General features: G+C 36.8%; 1 protein-coding gene across 8 annotated transcripts in view; it reads right to left on the bottom strand.

Annotated features, from left to right (window-relative positions):
* HDAC9 (histone deacetylase 9) overlaps positions 1–13886 on the bottom strand; it is an 896685-nt gene that overhangs the window by 413374 nt on the left and 469425 nt on the right. The gene's annotated exons all lie outside the window — the stretch shown is intronic.

Genomic DNA, 13886 nt, shown 5'->3' with positions numbered 1-13886 from the left:
AGGTATCACTCTCCTTTACATGAGTTTCCCATGAGAAAATCAAAAGCAAAGTATAAAGCTTGTGCTGTTATTCATGAAACACTCCTTAATACTAACTTGGCTTTAACCAGAATATATTATTTGGCAGCTAAAACCTTTAATTAGAGTTGTGGTTTGAGCAGATTTTCACTGAATTTATGTTCTATAAGGACTCAAAGAACAGCACTGTTTTTCTAACTAGCTGATTCGAATTCAGGTCATTTAAATGTTGTACTTGAGCTATGGGTGGATAAAAAGAGAATGTTGCTCTGATTCTCATTTTATTGACTTTAATTATGATTCAACATTTCTGAACAAGTACTAACAACAGATAGACAAGAAAGAGAATGAGATGCTCCTTCTAACAAAAATATCTTGAGCATTTGCTCTGTGCAAGGCTGTATATACTAGATACTATGAAAAGAAAGAATACTTATCAGAAAAGATGATTCCTACTCTAAAAAAGAGAAAGAGCTGGTGGCGGAAAGCTTTTAACTCAGGGATATATTGGACAAGAGGAGAGAGAAGATGATGGAGCCAAAGTGGAAAACAAAAGTCAAACCTGCATAATTAGGGGAGAGGTATTAGCAGAACTGAGGAAAATCATGGTGATGAGCAAGTTTTGAGGTGGAGGATCTTGTTCAGTTGCTCCGTTGTGTCCAATTCTTTGCAATCCCATGGACTGCAGCAGGCCAGCCTTCCGTGTCCTTCACTATCTCCTGGAGATTGCTCAAATTCATGTCCATTGAGTCGATGATTCCATCCAACCATTTCATCCTCTGTTGCCCCCTTCTCCTCCTGCCCTCAATGTTTCCCAGCACCAAGGAAAATGAGTCAGCTCTTTGCAACAGATGGCCAAATTATTGGAGCTTCAGCTTCAGCATCACTTCTTCCAATGAATATTCAGGGTTGATTTCCTTTAGGATTGACTGGTTTCATCTCCTAGCTGTCCAAGGGACTCTCAACAGAGTCTTCTTCAGCACCACAGTTAGAATCAATTCTTCGGCGCTAAACCTTCTTTACGGTTCAACTTTCAGATCCATACATGACTACTGGAAAAACCATAGCTTTGATTATACGTAGAAAATGGGAGGTCAACTTTTAAATCTGGTAGGTTAAACTAACTGCAGCACATCTTGGAAATGTCAGCCTGGAGTCCACTAAAGGGTTGAGAGTTACAGATGTGGATTTAGATCACAAATGAAAGAACTTAAACAAAAAATGTCAACATGGCCTTGATCAGTCTGTTCACTCTAGCAATGAGAAAGCTGGGGTAAGCTCTACCATTGGAGATACCTATTGATTAGAATGAACAGGAACTAAATTAAAGCCTTTAGGGGAGTGATGATAATTAAAGCATGGGGAAATTAAAACAATGGAACAACATGCAGAGAAGAGACAACTGGACTATACAAATCCCAAGTTTTCTGGCATTAAGATATGAAGGATATAGTCATGAAAACAGAGAGAGTGCAGATGAATGGAAGTACAGCATATAAAATTAACATTTAAAGTAGGAACAGTTGGTCAATGAGGCTTAAAGTCACAAAAAATAAAAAGGAAACCTGAGAAAAATCCACTGACTTGGAGATTTGTAATCATTGGTGTTTTTTAAGAATACTGATACAGAAGTGAAAGTGAAGTGAAAGTGGAAAGTCATTCAGGCGTGTCCAACTCTTTAGGACCCTATGGACTATACAGCCCGTGGAATTCTTCAGACCAGAATACTGGAGTGGGTAGCCTTTCCATTCTTCAGGGAATCTTCCCAACCCAGGGATCGAACCCAGGTCTACCCACATTGCAGGTGGATTCTTTACCAGCTGAGCCACAACGGAAGTCCAATACAGAAGAGAAATAGAGCTGAATCAGACGATATACTCATTTCTATAACATCATAACCTAAGAGAATAACTAGTAATATCATTATTCTGACCTCATTTACATAGATGATGATGAAATAAGTTCAAATTTTGACAAAAAAAGAAGGATGGAATAAACAAGAATAATTTATTTAAATTTTTACTTCTTTTTAAAATCATTTTTTAGACAAAGGACCGATTTTGAGTGCTGGAACATTATAGAAGGGGCTTGTTAAATCAGAAGACAGAAGGTGCTTGCCTTAGGGGGATAATCACTAAGTCTCTTGGCTCCTTGAAAGCAACCATAGTCTCATAATCAGAGTGAGCAGTTTTTGGCCCAGAATTAGTGCTGAATAAAAGTTTGCTCTCCTCTCCCAACTAATTCAGAAAAACTGAAAGGGACACATGTAAAAACTACCTTTTCTTTGGAACATATAAATTAGAAGATTGTGATTGAAACTGAGAATGACAAAATTTAAGAACTGATCTTCCCAGTATTCTGCATCCTCTACCATCTTCTTTCTGTGATGTAGCAGAAAAGCAGACTATATTCAGTGTCAGAGGAAGATGTCCCCTAACCATCCACCTCAATCACTAAATTCCTAACTCTACCCATCTTTAATTTCCTTCTAAGGATACATTTAGCATACACTAACCTCTTAGACTATATCTTTTAATATAATTTCTACCAACAAGTTTCAAAATGACTTCCTATCAACCTAAAATTTCAACCTTTAATACTGAGATTTTTTAAAATTCAAAAGTTCACTGTAATCATAAATTTCCTGATTTTTTATCTTTTACATTTTCCTTAATAGAGAGGAAACCTTAATAATCATGGTCTTGCCTCATGTGGCAATATCTCCTTTCCTTTCTCTGATGGAGTATTTTCCTGTGTTTTCACGTGATTCAACGCTAGGATGAACCCTACTGACTCTGAATTGTATGATTCACTTAATTACTTATTTCTAACCAAATGAAAGGTAAGATGATGTTTCCAGTACCTATCACTGAAATAACCAAAATGTCATTGCTCGTCTTACCTTCTTAGCAGAGCTCTTCATCATTGAATTCTCTGCCTCCTTAATTTTTTCCTACCCTGCAGCTCTCCCTGAGGCTTCGCCCCATTCGCTAAACATTCATATTCATATCCTCCCTCCCTCTCTGCTGCTTCTCTGCTTCTCTCTGTCAAACACACACACCACACACACACACCTTTTTCTTCTAAAGGAGTCCAAACTTCAAAATCTTCCTAAGCTTTCTAGCAAGTGAGCCAAGAAAACTCCAACTTTGAATCAGTGAACTGTAATTTCATTTTGTATGTTATAGTGCCACATTTCATCAATAAAAAAAAATTCATCAACTTTCTTCTCAGGCCAGAAAGAATGACCTTCTGCAACATCTTTACACTGATTGTTTTTATTATCCTTTCCATCTCTAGTGAAATCTACAGTGCTTGCTAATACCTGCATATTTTGGTGTCAGAAAGACTGGAATTAGAATTCTACATTTGTTGTTTCCTTGCTCTGTGAACTTGGATACATTTATAAGTTGAGTTGTATTTAGTTACAGTTATTTAGTTAAGGTTAGTTAACTAACCTCTCTGCTTTTATTCTCTCCTTTTATTCAGATCAGCACACAATAGCCAACACATATCTCTTTCGAAAGGTTTTATTGTTTCATGTTAATCTCATACATAAAAACGTATTGCACTGACTTCTTGCCTCGTCTTCTTCCTCTGGACTTCAAGGGACAGTGAATTACTGCAAACTGTGTCTCCCATGGGCTTCCACGGCCTGGCACGACACGATTAGCAGAAGTCTCTCTGTGCTGTCTAAAATAGGTCCTCCACCGTAAGAGGCTCACTCCTCAGCACTATGCATTTTCTGTTCTTCCCTAACTCTCCACCTAAACACTGTTGAGGTTATATTGTGGAACTCTGCACTAAGGTTTCCCTATCTGCTTCTAAAATTCTGTAAATAACTTTAATAACATTAAACACATTATGATCCTAATGTATAATATTCAGTATAATGAATATTCTGCAGAATAAAATTGCTAATGATTATAAAACAAATACATAAACAAACATGTCTTCCATTTGTATTTATCCTGTGTGTTTTCACAAATAGTCCAGTTATCTTAAAGGCAGAAAAGAGTTTAACTTATCATCTGAACCAAAAAAAGCATAATAATGAGCTATAAAAGAAATGGAGAAAACATTTCTAGAGTTTTTTAAGTATAAATTTTATACATTTACAAATTATAAAATCTTTGAATTTCACAATTCATCCTTAGAACATCTCTTTTATAACATTTGTCCACTCAAGAAACGCCATATATGCCCACTATTTCAGGTTTTTTCCCCCAAATCTGCTAAAATGACTATGCAATCTTGTAACTTAGTTATTTATGCTATGCCACTGTTAAAGAAATTTTAAGATGCTTTCAAGAAATGGTATATGTTAAACTGGTTATTAAAAATATAATGTCACCTGGGATAGGCTAGGGTCCACAGATATAGACATTTTCATTCACTTCAGTTAGGGGTGAGAAGTTAAACAAGTCTCATTGAGTAGAGAGTCTGAATCACAACACATACTGCTAGAAATCTACCCAGTAGAATTAATAAGCTCTTTACCCAAAGAAGAACTTGTATAACATTTACTTCAAAATTATTTTAAATAGCAATATTGGAAATACTTTAAATGTCCAACATTAGAGGACTGTATATAAAATTTAGTATAGTTGTATAATAAATTGTAATTATTTACCAACTAAAATGACATTGGAAACTCATGCTTGAAATTAAAAGACATCAAAAAGGAATGTTATGGTGCTGACATAGAAATTACAGGTGCTTCTATTTCATTGATTTGTATTATTTTTCTACAATTAATATGGATTTCTTTGTAATAAAAAGTAAAGTGTATATTATAATAAGTCAAATACACAAGTAAGGAAAATCTCTACATAGGCTAAAGATGGCAACTTCTACTGAACAAATTGAATCGCTTAGTTTCTGACAGAGAAAAAGGAAAATACAAAGAATTGTATAGTTGCAGTAAGTACACTAATTCTTCAAGAAAGACAACATGATCCTGGTAATAGACCCAAAAGAAAGTTATTATGCACATATATGTATATACAATGGTAATGGAAAACATAATGAAAGTCCTTGTGTAGGGAAAACAACTAGACCATTCAGGTATGAGTGAATGAGTGAGTGAGTGAAGTCGCTCAGTCATGTCCGACTCTTTGCGACCCCATGGACTGCCTACCATGGTAGGACAGCCTACCAGACTCCGTCCATGGAGTTTTCCAGGCAAGAGTACTGGAGTGGGTTGCTATTTCCTTCTCCAGAGTATCTTCCTGACCCAGGGATCAAACCTGGGTCTCCCACATTGTTGGCAGACGCTTTACCGTCTGAGCCACCATCAAATTCCTTATGATTATACAGTGGAAGTGACAAATAGATTCAAGGGATTAGATCTGATAGACAGAGTGCCTGAAGAACTATAGACGGAAGTTTGTGACATTGTACAGGAGGCAGTGATCAAGACCGTCCCCAAGAAAAGAAATGCAAAAAGGCAAAATGGTTGTCTGAGAAGGCCTTACAAATAGCTGAGAAAAGAAGAGACGCTAAAGACAAAGGAGAAAAGGAAAGATATACCCATTTGAAAGCAGAGTTCCAAAGAATAGCAAAGGAGAGATAAGAAAGCCTTCCTCAGTGATCAGTGCAAAGAAACAGAGGGAAACAACAGAATGGGAAAGACCAGAGATCTCTTCAAGAAAATTAGAGATACCAAAGGAACATTTCATGCAAAGAAAGGCACAAGAAAGGACAGAAATAGTATGGACCTAACAGAAGCAAAAGATATTAAAGACGAGGTGGCAAGAATACACAGAAGAACTATACAAAAATTATCTTAATGACCCAGATAATCACGATGGTATGATCACCAAGCTGGAGCCAAACATTCTAGAATGCAAAGTCAAGTGGGCCTTAGGAAGCATCACTACAAACAAAGCTAGTGGAGGTGATGGAATTCCAGTTGAGCTATTTCAAATCCTAAAAGATGATGCTGTGAAGGTGCTGCACTCAATATGCCATACAATTGGAAAACTCAGCAGTGGCCACAGGACTGGAAAAGGTCAGTTTTCATTCCAGTCCCAAAGAAAGGCAATGCCAAAGAATGCTCAAACTACCACATACTTGCACTCATCTCACATGCTAGTAAAGTAATGCTCAAAATTCTCCAAGCCAGGCTTCAACAGTATGTGAACCGTGAACTTCCAGATGTTCAAGCTGGTTTTAGGAAAGGCTGACGAACCAGAGATCAAATTGTCAACATCCGCTGGACCATCGAAAAAGCAATGAGTTCCAGAAAAAGATCTACTGCTGCTTTATTGACTACACCAAAGCCTTTGACTGTGTGGATCACAACAAACTGTGGAAAATTCTTCCAGAGATGGGAATACCAGACCACCTTACCCACCTCCTGAGAAATGTGTATGCAGGTCAAGAAGCAACAGTTAGAACTGGACATGGAACAGACTGGTTCCAAATCAGGAAAGGAGTATGTCAGAGGCTGTATATTTTCACCCTGATTATTTAACTTATATGCAGAGTACATCATGCAAAATGCTGGGCTGGATGAAACACAAGCTGAAATTAAGACTGCCGGGAGAAATATCAATAACCTCAGATACACAGATAACACCACCCTTATGGCAGAAAGCAACGAAGAACTAAAGAGCCTCTTGATGAAAGTGAAAGAGGAGAGTGAAAAAGCTGGCTTAAAACTCAACATTAAGAAAACTAAGATCATGGCATCTGGTCCCATCACTTCATGGCAAATAGATGGAGAAACAAAGGAAACAGTGACAGACTATTTTTGGGGGGCTCCAAAATCACTGCAGGTGGTGACTGCAGCCATAAAATTAAATGATGCTTGCTCTTTGGAAGAAAAGTTATGACCAACCTAGACAGCATATTAAAAAGGAGAGACATTACTTTGCCGGCAAAGGTCTATCTAGTCGAAGCTATGGTTTTTCCAGTGGTCATGTATGGATGTGAGAGTTGGACTGTGAAGAAAGCTGAGCGCCAAAGAATTGAGGTTTTTGAACTACGGTGTTGCAGGGGACTCTTGAGAGTCCCTTGGACTGCAAGGAGATCCAACCAATCCATCCTAAAGGAGATCAGTCCTGGGTGTTCACTGGAAGGACTGATGCTGAAGCTGAAACTCCAATACTTTGGCCACCTGATGGGAAGAGCTGATTCATTTGAAAAGACCCTGATGCTGGGAAAGATTGAAGGCAGGGGGAGAAGGGGACAACAGAGATGGTTGGATGGCATCATCGACTCAATGGACATGAGTTTGAGCAAGCTCTCGGAGTTGGTGATGGACAGGCATGCTGTCCATGGGGTGCTGCAGTCCATGGGGTGCAAAGAGTCGGACATGGCTGAGCGACTGAACTGAACTGAACTGAATGGTAATGGAAACATAATTGATGTGTTTTATTGTTGTTGTTCAGCTGCTAAGTTCTGTGTAGCCCACTAGGCTCCTCTGTCCATGGTGTTTTTCCAGGCAAGACTAATGGAGTAGGTTGCCATTTCCTACTCCAGGGGATCTTTCTGACTCAGGGATAGAACCCACATCTCTTGCGTCTCTTGCATTGCAGGGAGATTCTTTACCACTGAGAGCATTCTAAAAACTGGAGAAATAATTTTCATATGTGTTTTCTTATAACTATAATATAAATAAATAACAGAACAAATTTAATAAGTAAAATTTCTTCTATGTGGTATATTTAAATATATAAAGTATTTTTATTAGTTCTTCTGTATCCACAAGCTTATTGATTCTCCTGAAGACATCTAGCAGATTTGAAAAGTATTTTCTTGCATAGTGACTGCAAAGTATTATATTTTGGTATTAACTTTATATTTTCAGCTTCTCAGAATTCTGTCACTGATCAATTAATTAGCTCTTATATTTGTGGCAAAAACAATTGGAAGATCTAACTTAAAATTGATATTTAACTTCTGGAATAGTTTAACTTTTAAAAAATGTTTCAATATTTAGATGCACAAAGAATACATCAATTTGTGGCATTAAATAATTTGCTTTCAATGAAAAATGTCTGTAGTAGTTGAAATTATAAAGGATAATCAACATATTATTTCTAAGATATTTTGAACATTATTCATCCTTGGACTGAAGTTAAATTACAAATGGTATACCCTAAATTGTTATAATTCACTACTTATATGATGATGAATCAACGTGGTCCTTAAACTTCAGCAAAACTACCTTTTTCAATGATACCAGATACCACTTAACACTTACTTATGTACAAAATACAGAGGCTGAAAGACCAGGTTCTGAAGTAAAACTTTTTGTCTTCAAGCCTGGCACTACACTTACTGTACATATAAATAAAATGATAACTGAAGAAAATTACTAACAGCTCTGTGACTGTTTCCTTGTTTATAAAAACTGGTGACAAATAGCAAGATATATTCCAAGAATTATTGTATGCAAACAAGTGATATATAGATAAGACACTTAAAACGTTATCTAGCACACGTAACCAATGTTACTAATACTACCATATAAATTTAATTATAAAATATTCCAGAAGGGCAGTGTTTGTGTGACATAGGTAGCAAGGACATTTTAAGAGAGATGAACTGTAAAAGATTTCAGCATCAGGGTTTCAGGCCAGAAAAAGCAGAGGATTTGCAAAAACTTCCTATAAACTGCAGTGTTTAAAATCACTTTTAAAGAATGGGTAGGTAATCCAGATCTGAAGATCACACTGAGGAATGGCCTAGGGCATGTGTGAAAATTCACAAATAATTCTCAAGAAGAGAGTGATAGGCTCAGAGCTGTGCTTTAGAAGGATGAACACTGGTTAGAGTTTCATTCTCAGTCCAGATCCTCTGAGAGTTTCTGTAAACTCCATCCCAACTTCCAGGGTGGACAAATGAGGCAGGATCTCCACCTGTGCTCCCTGGCACAATTTCTCTCTTCAGAGTGACTGATTCAGGGTTGGTACATGACCCAAGCTGTTCAGGTGAGTTAGTCCTGGGAATTATCAGAATTACTTGGGGGAAAATGTTCATAGCAGCAGTATTCACAATAGCCAAGACAATGGAAACAACCTAAATGTCTATAGATAAATAAATGGATAAAGAAGATGTAGTGTATAAACACACATACAATGGAATACTAGTCAGCCATTAAAAATAATGAAATAACACCATATACAGCAACATGGAGGGACCTAGAGATCATCATACTAAGTCAGAAAGAGAAATACCATATGATAGCACTTACATGTGGAATCTAAAATATGACACAAATGAACTTATCCACAAGACTAAAACAGGCTCACAGACATAAAAACAGATTGTGACTTGCCAAGTGGGAGGTGGGTTGGGAAAGGGATGGATTGGGAGTTTGGAATTAGCAGGTGCAAACTATTCTATACAGAATGATAAACAATAAGGTCCTACTGCATAGCAGATAACTATATTTGATAAACCATAATGAAAAAGAAGATGAAAAAGAATGTGTATATATATACACATATATACATATGTATATGTATAACTGAATTACTTTGTTGTATAGTAGAAATGAACACAACACTGTAAATCAACTACACTTTAATAACATAAATTTAAAAAAAAACCAGGAATTACTTGAGGGGAAAATGTTTCTTTTCACTGTTCTTTCTAAGCAGGTAAGAGGTAAGTCTAGGGCTATACTGAGCTAGCCCTGTCACTACTACGAGGGAGCATTACTGCATGTAAAGTCCAGCAGAACCAGGCTAGAAACTCACACTTCTGTTAACAACATGTGAACACACTGAATTAACATCATCTAAGCACCTAGACATTAAGAAAATTCAGTTAAATGAATCTTCCAAATCCTCTTTTTTCAAAAACTAAGCTTCTTGGTACTTGTTTCTTAAAAATTAAGAGTCCTGAAAACACAGTTCTGCTCAGACATTGTATTTCTTTTGGGTGATATGATTTAGAATGCTTCTATGTCCAAACTCCTAGGGAAGAGTTTGCTGTGACTGTGAAGTCTGACTTGTGCCATGAAGGGAATTTGTAGTGCCATTCAGGCCACATGTGTGCCCACTTTGGTCTATACTTGTGCTGTCCTATATGATAGTTACTAGCTAGCTGCATGTGAATATTTAATCTAAATTTAAAATTTATCAATGAATATTTATCTCCTCAGCCACACCAGCTACATCGTTTGTTCAACTTCAGGTGGCCACATTTGCTTAGTGGCTCCTGAACTGCACAGTGCAGGCACAGAACTTTTTCCAGTATTACAGAAAAATATGTTTAGCAGGTCTAGTCTAAACTATTTTTTAAAAACCACGTATGCACAGCTGTCGCCAAAGTCATGTCCAACTTTTTGAGACCCCATGGCCTCCAGCACACCAGGCTCCTCTGTCCTCCACTATCTCCAGATAGCAGGCTAATAAATTCTGAGAATTTCTTTTGTGTTACCTACTTCAAAACAAATATAATAAAATTAATATAGAAAATTTCAATTAAATACATTGAAAGCTTATAACTAAAAAATCAATCAATATATCAATGTCTTCTCTTATCTACATTCTTCAGATGGTCTGAATCTTTGCTTTCACTCACTTCAGTTCAGTCGCTCAGTCGTGTCCAACTCTTTGTGACGCCATGGACTGCAGCACGCCAGGCTTCCCTGTCCATCACCAACTCCCAGAGCTTACTCAAAGTCATGTCTACTGAGTTGGTGACGCCATCCAACCATCTCACTCAAGACTGTTTATAATGTGTAAATACGAAACAGTAGTTTCTCAAGAAATAAGGTGGTTCAAAATCTAAATTAAACTAACTGTCAATCAACATGGATCTCACTATGAGGACTGTGAGCTCCTTAATGGCAAAAAAATCCTTTGTTACCCATATTAATTTATTTATATATACCAAAAGGCCCAGCACAAAGTGTAGTTTGTCAGATAAGGAATGAAGATGTGACAAACAGTCTTCAGGAACACTCTTTACCATCCATTGGGAAGAACAAGATAAGAATGAGGGTATGAAATATGATACCTAATAACTGACATATGATTGTCAGCTTTTATAGCAAAAATTAAACTGAAAATGAATAGAGGTAAAGATAACATCAGAATTTATGGCTTTATGAAAAATAATTTATCCTGTATATGGGTAGGTAGTAAAGAACAGAGGGAATCAGTATAAATATTAAAATAATGATAAATGTTAGCTCAAAATCAAATATTAATAATTTTATAAAAGAAGAGATTGGTAGATAGGAATAGAAATAATTCTAGGTAAATTAAGGTCAGTCGATGTAAAATCTAGCATTCCAGGGCAAAAGCATTATTTTGTGCTACCTTAAATACTAATAAGAGTTTTGAGCAAACAGATAATGATTTCCAGCAGATTTCCTTGCCATCAAGGACACTTTTATTTCAAAGAAACTCAGTGGGTGGCTGAAACTTATCAATATTTAATCATTTATTTTTTCATCTTTTAATTTATTTCATTAGATGTGTCTAAAGATACATAAATTCATATATTTGTATAGAATATTTTCCCAGTATTTCAAGTTATATAACTGTGAATATTGCAAATTAGGAGTCACTTTTCAATCACTCTCATGATTATGTAACAGATGGCTAAATGCTTTTAATGTCTTAATTATTATTTTTTGCCAATTTCTCATTCCAATCTTATCTAAAACATCCTGCATGTTTCTAAATGAGCATTTTATGGGGAGTGAAAAATATGTCATTAGACTTTGCTACAGTTAATTACAACAAATTTGAGATATAATTCTGCAAAAGCACCATCATTTATTTCTTATTTATATGTTCCTCAAATCATTAACAGTTTCTTATCTTAATCTTCATGAAACATTATGATATAGTTCCTTTTTATAATAATATACAATATTAGGAATCAGTCCAAATTTGTCATTTATCCAAGCAATCTGAGATACAATATCATGAAGCAATATATGTTCAAGGTCATACATTAGTGACAGGGTTAAGATCACAACTCTAGACTGTTTTTGCCATTCCAATTATTTTACACTTATACTATGTTCAGTTCAGTTCAGTCGCTCAGTCGTGTCCAACTCTTTGCGACCCCATGGACTGCAGCATGCCAGGCTTCCCTGTCTATCATCAACTCGCAGAGCTTGCTCAAACTCATGTCCATTGATTCGGTGATGCCATCCAACCATCTCTGTTGTCCCCTTCTCCTCCTGCCTTCAATCTTTCCCAGCATCAAGGTCTTTCCAATGAGTCAGTTCTTCACGTCAGGTGGCCGAAGTATTGCAGTTTCAGCTTCAGCATCAGTCCTTCCAATGAATATTCAGGACTGATTTCCTTTAGGATGGACTGGTTGGATCTCCTTGCAGTCCAAGGGGCTCTCAAGAGTCTCCTCCAACACTGCAGTTCAAAAGCATCAATTCTTCGGCACTCAGCTTTCTTTATTGTCCAACTCTCACATTCATACATGACTACTGGAAAAACCATAGTGTTGACTAGATGAACCTTTGTCAGCAAAGTAATGTCTCTGCTTTTTAATATACTGTTTACCGTGGTCATAACTTTCCTTCCAAGGAGTAAGCGTCTTTTAATTTTATGGCTGCAGTCACCACCTGCAGTGATTTTGGAGCCCCAAAATAATAGTCTGTCACTGTTTCCATTGTTTCCCCCATCTATGTGCCATGAAGTGATGGGACCAGATGCCATGATCTTAGTTTTCTGAATTTTGAGTTATAAGCCAACTTTTTCACTCTCCTCTTTCCCTTTCATTAAGAGGCTCTTTAGTATGCAGCCACTACTAGTAATTCCTATTACCAATGCCACACCATTATTCCCAGTAACTCAAATGGGCAATACATACAGAGACTCTGCTCGATGTCAGGCACTGTGCTGGGCACCTTCATGAAATATGTTTTTGCTTATCATAATCCTGAAAGCCAAATACTTTCCATTCTTGACACTTTAAAAATTGAGGCTCAGAGAAGTCCTGTAACTTGCCTGCAGTCACACAGCTCTAGCTGGTAGTGCATTAATAGAATTCTAAGCCAAATCTTTCTAACCCCAAACCGTGAGTTTATTTTCCAAGCTCTGTCTTTCTAGGCTATATTAGTTTTTTCACACTAGTTCCCCCCATCCCCAGCACACACACTAGTTTCTACTGGCAAATAACTTTCGTTAGATGTTCAAAGTTCCTACTAAGCTGATTAATTATCAAACAATTCTCAATTGACACTTGGTCTTACCTCCAACTAGTTATCATTCATACCACAGGCACAATCATTCTGTGAGACTAGTTTTGCATGTATTGAATTGTGAAACTTAAACTATTTGTCTCTTGTTTTAACATAACCATACATCTAACTTTTCAATAAAAAATTCTTAGGGACATTAATTTCTATTATGGTTTTCAGTGAAAAATCACATGTTATAAATTTGTACTCTTTTTATATTACAAAGATTCTTACTACTCTACACCATTTAATTCTTGGGTAAATACTACAGCAGTTTATCATCTGTAACAGAACACCTTGTACACCACTAAGGAAAAAAAAATAAAAGTAAAAAATATTGCTGGTTAAACTATAAAATATTACCTGTTAGATTCGTTCAGATATGTTTGTTTAAAAAATGAGCAAACTACTAACGCATATATGTGGAATTTAAAAAGATGGTAATGATAACCCCATATGCAAAACAGAAAAAAGAGACACAGATGTACAGAACAGACTTTTAGACTCTGGGAGAAGGTGAGGGTGGGATTGTTCAGAGAGAACAGCACTGAAACAAGTGTACTATCAAGGGTGGAACAGATCACCAGCCCAGGCTGGATTCATGAGACAGGTGCTCAGGGCTGGTGTACTGGGAAGACCCAGAGGGATGGGATGGACAGGGAGGCGGGAAGGAGGATTGGGATGGGGAACA

This window comes from Dama dama, chromosome 18, assembly GCF_033118175.1.
Source record: "Dama dama isolate Ldn47 chromosome 18, ASM3311817v1, whole genome shotgun sequence".
Classification (NCBI taxonomy): Eukaryota; Metazoa; Chordata; class Mammalia; order Artiodactyla; family Cervidae; genus Dama; species Dama dama.
This window is presented reverse-complemented; position numbering and strand designations above follow the sequence as displayed.